Here is a 5753-nt window from a genome sequence, read left to right as displayed (position 1 = left end):
GTAGCTAGAATTATTACAGTTAAAATAAGATTCAGGTTTCCTTTCTAAATGCCAACAACTTGTGCTGCTTCCAGGGTCCAGTTCAGTATGTCAGAAATCAGATAATCCATATGGAACCCACACCCAGGCCTCTTGGCCACAGGGCAGGATTCCATGCCCACCATCATCTTTATCAATAAAAGGGGAGTGATTACCAAGGGGACATGACATACTCAGGCTTCATATTGAGTGAGTTTCTCATTGTCAGCCCTGAAGCACTGGAAACCCATTTTCTAAATGGAAGGCAGCTTGTTGGGCTCAGTAGAAGGTGAGAGATTGATGTTCCACCCTGGAAATGGACATATATTCTGTGAATCTGAGCTTGTTTGTCTGTCATATGGGCCCCAGGGTGCTTTCCTCACATAATTATTGTAATAAGAAAAAGAAAGGCCCACAGAATGTCTGGCATATGTTAGGATTTTGATATATGTTACTGCCAGTCCACCCTGTTTCCTGTGTTCCATAACAGAAGATTTGAGGCATCATCTGGGAAAGTAGCTAGAAGAAGCAGACTTGGGTCCCACCTCATCATGTCCTTTCTTTCCTGTCTTCTTACTTTTCATCTAGTGCCGCAGTCTGGCTGGGCACAATCAGGAGCCACTTGTCAAAAGAAACTAACTTTATTTTTAGAACCACACACGCCAAACAAAACAGCCTCTCAGGAAAAACCCTCAGAGCCTCAACTGCCACCACCGGCTTTCCACAAGCCTCTCTCTCCCACACAAGCTTCTCCCCACCTCCCACAATCCTCCTGCTCTTGAGGCCGATTGGCTGGGTCACGTGGGCGGAGCCAAAAAAGTCCCCCAATGAGCAGCTCCATGGTCTGAAAGGGCAGGGAAACAGTCCAATGAGCATCACCGCAGAGGAGCCAATCAGCTAGATGTTGCTGGGGCGGAGGAGCCAATCAGCTAGATGTTGCTGGGGCCGCTGTGAGCCAATCATCAGCCGGCAGCTGGAAGTTTGCTGGCAGCTGGAAATTTGCTGGGGCCCCTTCGGCTGTGGCTCTCAACAGATCTGAGCTTCCATTGTATCACAATAACACTCAAACGTGGCTCTTAGCAAGTTGTTTAATGCACATGTATTTTATAATACTGTGCTGTATCCTACCCTAACGACTCTATGTCCTGTGTAACTCCAAACAATGACTGTCCCCCCTCCTTCCCACCACCCATGCTCCCTTGGGTTGCTCATTTGCATAAAAGCTAATTTACACCTCATCACCTCCACCTGTAGCACAGGTTTGATAGTGGGTCCTCTACAGGGTCCAAGTCCTGTCCTCTGTGACAGACTATCAGTACTGTTACTTTCTTTACTCCTCTGTGGCCTTGGGCATTTCAAGCAGCACTACCTTTATGAATGTTAGGATGGTATCACTTATTAGAGGGCTCCAAAGTTGCACACACTTTGTACCAATACTTTCTCACAAGTCATCTTCAGGATGGAATGAAGGATGTCAATAAGGCTTATGTTATAAGGATGCCATGCTGAGAATTCTCTTCCTTCACTTTTGGACCTGAATGTAGGAAGGGAGGCCAAACAGGATGCAAATCTATGAAGAGGGAAAAAGAATACAGAAATATGGTTGTCACCATACGTGTGCATGCACAAACACAGAGTGTCACTTGCTGATGCATACAACACTCTCTTTTTCACACACACACACACACACACACACACACCTTACACATACTCCTATAAAACCCAAACTGTTATCATATGAGAATTTTCCAAGACAGTTTGCTAGGCTCACATAGAACCCATTTATCTCTTTCAAACGATGGTGTGAACTATGCCTTAAACTGTGCCCTTTAGCAGATTATATTCTGAAAATGCAATGCACACAGGGTTGACAGTAGGAACTATAAAAACACTCTAAATAATTCAGCATTGTGAATATTATTTTACATGCATAGGAATGAATTCCATAAGGTAGCAAAAACAAGTCATAATGACAACAATGACACAAGATCCTTTCACTATCACATTAGCAATGATTTTCATTGTCTCTCATGTGTGGAGACATAGGTACTTTTATGCTTCACTGTTAGGAATATAAATGAGTAAGAACATTTACAAGTCATTATGTCAACAGAAATGCTTACAAACATTTGCATAGGTATACATGTATTATGTGGTGTATGTAAGTACACATATTGTGATAACAGGGTGTTTGGTACACTATCATTTGTCATTGGAAAACTGTAAAAGAAACTAAATTTTCATTACTTTGATCCTAACTTAATTCTGGGGTATCCACACAATGAAAAACCCAGTCAGGGGGGAAAGCCTAAAATTTTGTTGAAAATTAAAAATGCAATCAGAAATATATCTTCCTGGAATGATGCCCATATTAATTAAGGGGAAATTTGCTTTCCAAAAATCATAATTAGTGTGAATCCTTTTTTGTTTGTATGTCTCCAGCTAATTATCCAGAAGTTTCAAAGTATAAAAATAAGATTTTTTTTGGTCCTCTCACATAGCGCTTTCTCTTCCCAATAATGATAGACTTCATTTTCTGTGTGGAGGTCCTCAGTATACCTACCTACACATTGGCAATGTCCCCTTTTATACACAGGCTTCCAGAAAGTTCTGTAGGATGTGCTTGGTCAGATTCCCTCCCTCCCAGTTTCCTGCTCAGCCATTTTCACGTTGCAGTTCAAGATTCTGTCACAAGGTGGAACCAACACACCTGCATTATCAAAAGTCTGTGTTTACAAAGAGGTGGCTGCACCAATATCTCCCCCCCCCCCAGCCTTAAACAAATGAGGAATGTTTTCTCTGATATAAGGAGGGTGACTCATAGTGGGGTAGGGAGGGGGAGCATGGGAGGAATAGATGAATTCTAGATAGGGAAGAGGGGTGGGAAGGAAAGAAGGGGGCAGGGGATTAGCAAGGATGGTGGAATGTGATGGACATCATTATCCAAAGTACATGTATGAAGACACGAATTGGTGTCAACATACTTTATATACAACCAGAGATATGAAAATCATGCTGTATATGTGTAATAAGATTGTAATGCATTCTGCTGTCATTTATTTTTTAAATCAAAAAAAAAATAAAAAAAGTAAATTGGGAAACTAAAAAAAATGAACCTTGGTTACAAAAAAAAAAAAGTGGCTGCAACAAGGAGCAGCAGCAGCAGAAGAAAACTCAATTAAAACCTAGTTTGTGAACCTATAAACACAATGATTCTAATTGTTAAAAAAAAAAAAAGCGAAACCATGAAAGAATACTATAAAAAGTATACCATGAAATGTCAGATAGCTCTAGTGTGCCTTGGAGTCACCAGTGGGCAAGAGGCAAAGAAGGGCAGGAGGGAGGTGACTGAGACAATGGGGCTACTAAAGCAGGGTCTGGGCTGTGTCCAGTGTTCTGGAAAGGGGATGATTAAGAGGTGGAGGGAGAAGGTCTGGGAGGAGTGTACAGGGGTGGAGTAATGGAGGGCAAAGACTACATTCTCTGGGAGGGACCCCTCTGCAGTACACACACCTCTACTTACACTGAGATGAAAGAGAGAAATCAGTGAATGCCATGTAGATTTGGGGTCAAGAGCAAATGGAGCTGCTTTGAAATATAAATGAAGCTCCTAAACAGAACAAGTATCAAATTCAATCATTTCAGGTCATTTATTAGTCCACAAAATGTATGCCTGTTCATTATGAATTACATATGGACATATAGCTCCAGTGCTACCTCTTGGCCAGAATGAAGTAACTGGGAGGAAGGAATGCAGGCTGTGAACTTGAGTTGAGTGGATCAGAACTGTAGAGCTGTTTTGGAATATATTTTTACCTCTGTATTTTCCTGGAATACAATAAAGCACATTTTCTGGGATATCTCATTTTCAGATTGAACGTCAGTTCTGGTGTGAACTGAACATAAAGCTGTAACTGTGAGCTCTACTCAAGGTGGTAGCTAGAGGAGCTAACGCACACACACAGAGCCAGTCCCATTTCTCTATTTACTTCATTACCCTTATGAAATTAAATACAATGAATATTTTTCCAAAGAATGGAATATATGTACCCCTGACTTTTGTCAATTTTGTACATGTGTTTTGGTTTACATTTTTATCCAATTCCCTTTAATTTTGAATAAAAAATTTCAAACAATACACAGAAGCATTTATTAATTTCAATCAAACTGCATTTCTCACTGACCTCACACCTATCTCCTGATCCAAAGGAGTCTTTGTTAATAAAATGTTACATGCTCTGTGGATGTGTCCCCATAGGTTAGGTATACACAATCATATAAACAAAATATACACACAGCATTTTCCAAAAGCAAAGTCACAGTAATCATCTTCATTTGCACTTTGTCTTTTCCAGTTAGTGGCTTCAGAGTTTTTTAAGAAATAATGTTTGAGTCAATAATTCTGATTTTGGCATATTTTAACATGTTTATTGTTAAAATGGTTTATATGAATTTTCTATTGAAATTACATACTAAGTGTTCACTTCGGCAACATATATACTAAAATTGGAACAATATAGAGAAGATTAGCATGGCCACTGCACAAGAATGACATGCAAATTCATGAAGTGTTCCATATTTTTACTATAGTGACACAGCCACATTAATGTTCATAGCAGCACAACTCACAATAATCAAACTATGGAACCAACTTAGATGCCCTTCAATAGATGAATGGATAAAGAAACTATGGTAGATATATATATATATATATATATATATATATATATATATACACACACACACACACAATGGAATATTTTATATTTATATATATATACAATGGAATATTAATCCACAATAAAAGAATAAAATTATGGCATTTTCAGGTAAATGGATGGATTTGGAGAATAACATGCTAAGTGAAGTAAGCCAATCCCCAAAAAAGAAAGGCTGAATGTTTTATCTGATAAGTGAATGCTAATCCATAATTGGGTGGGGGAGCATGGGATGAGTGGAGGAACTTTGGATTGGCCAAAAGGGAGGGAAGATAGAGGAGGGGGAGGGCGGTAGGAAAGATGGTGGAATGAGATGACCATCAATTACCCTAGGGGTGTGTAGGATTGCACTAATGGTGTGACCCTACTTTGTGTACAACAGAGAAGTGAAAAATTGTGCTCCGTTTGTATACAATGAATTGAAGAGCATTCTGCTATCATGCATAACTGATTAGAACAAATAAATAAATTTTAAAAAGAAGTACAATATACGAGATCTGAACATCAAGGATTCACGTTACATTTGTAAAGAGTGTTCTACAGTTGTACAAAGATTTGGCTGTACAGGGAAAGGCTTCAAGTGATTTAACCTGGCCTCAATCACTTGTGCCCACATTTTCATAATTCATTTTGCAAACCACTAGGACAAGGCTTTTGCTATATGCCCAAGCCTCCTTCTCCTGGCCAGAAAGTGACTACTCATGATTAATCAGATGTGTCCAGTGTTCTGAACAGGGGAACTCTGCAGGTGTTTACAACATAGGTAATAAGTGTGGCAAGTGTGCTGGATCCACTTACTTTTTGTCACAAAAAGATTGAGCAAGTATCCATCTTGCTAGCTTCCCAGTTTGGCCAGTGGAAACTGGAGCAAATTAGGTTGGGTCTCAAAGAAATATTCACTTGCCCACTACTCCCCTTTTTTTTGCTTACATTGCTTTGCCTACAATGAAGTTCATTCGTGAAAGTGTTTCTGTATCTTTGGACACTCAGACTTTAACTGTTCCTATGTGTTCTTTT

General features: G+C 39.7%; 1 non-coding gene across 1 annotated transcript; it reads left to right on the top strand.

The window, feature by feature from the left end:
• Positions 1–4494: 4494 nt before the first annotated feature.
• LOC124076802 (U6 spliceosomal RNA) lies at positions 4495–4601 on the top strand. Its single transcript, XR_006846469.1, has one exon. It is a non-coding gene; the product is annotated as a U6 spliceosomal RNA (small nuclear RNA).
• Positions 4602–5753: the final 1152 nt, after the last annotated feature.

The sequence above is a fragment of the Marmota monax genome, unplaced genomic scaffold (assembly GCF_021218885.2).
Source record: "Marmota monax isolate L192 unplaced genomic scaffold, Marmota_monax_Labrador192_F-V1.1 WCK01_AAM20220418_F8-fsc00050, whole genome shotgun sequence".
In the NCBI taxonomy this organism is placed as follows: Eukaryota; Metazoa; Chordata; class Mammalia; order Rodentia; family Sciuridae; genus Marmota; species Marmota monax.
This window is presented reverse-complemented; position numbering and strand designations above follow the sequence as displayed.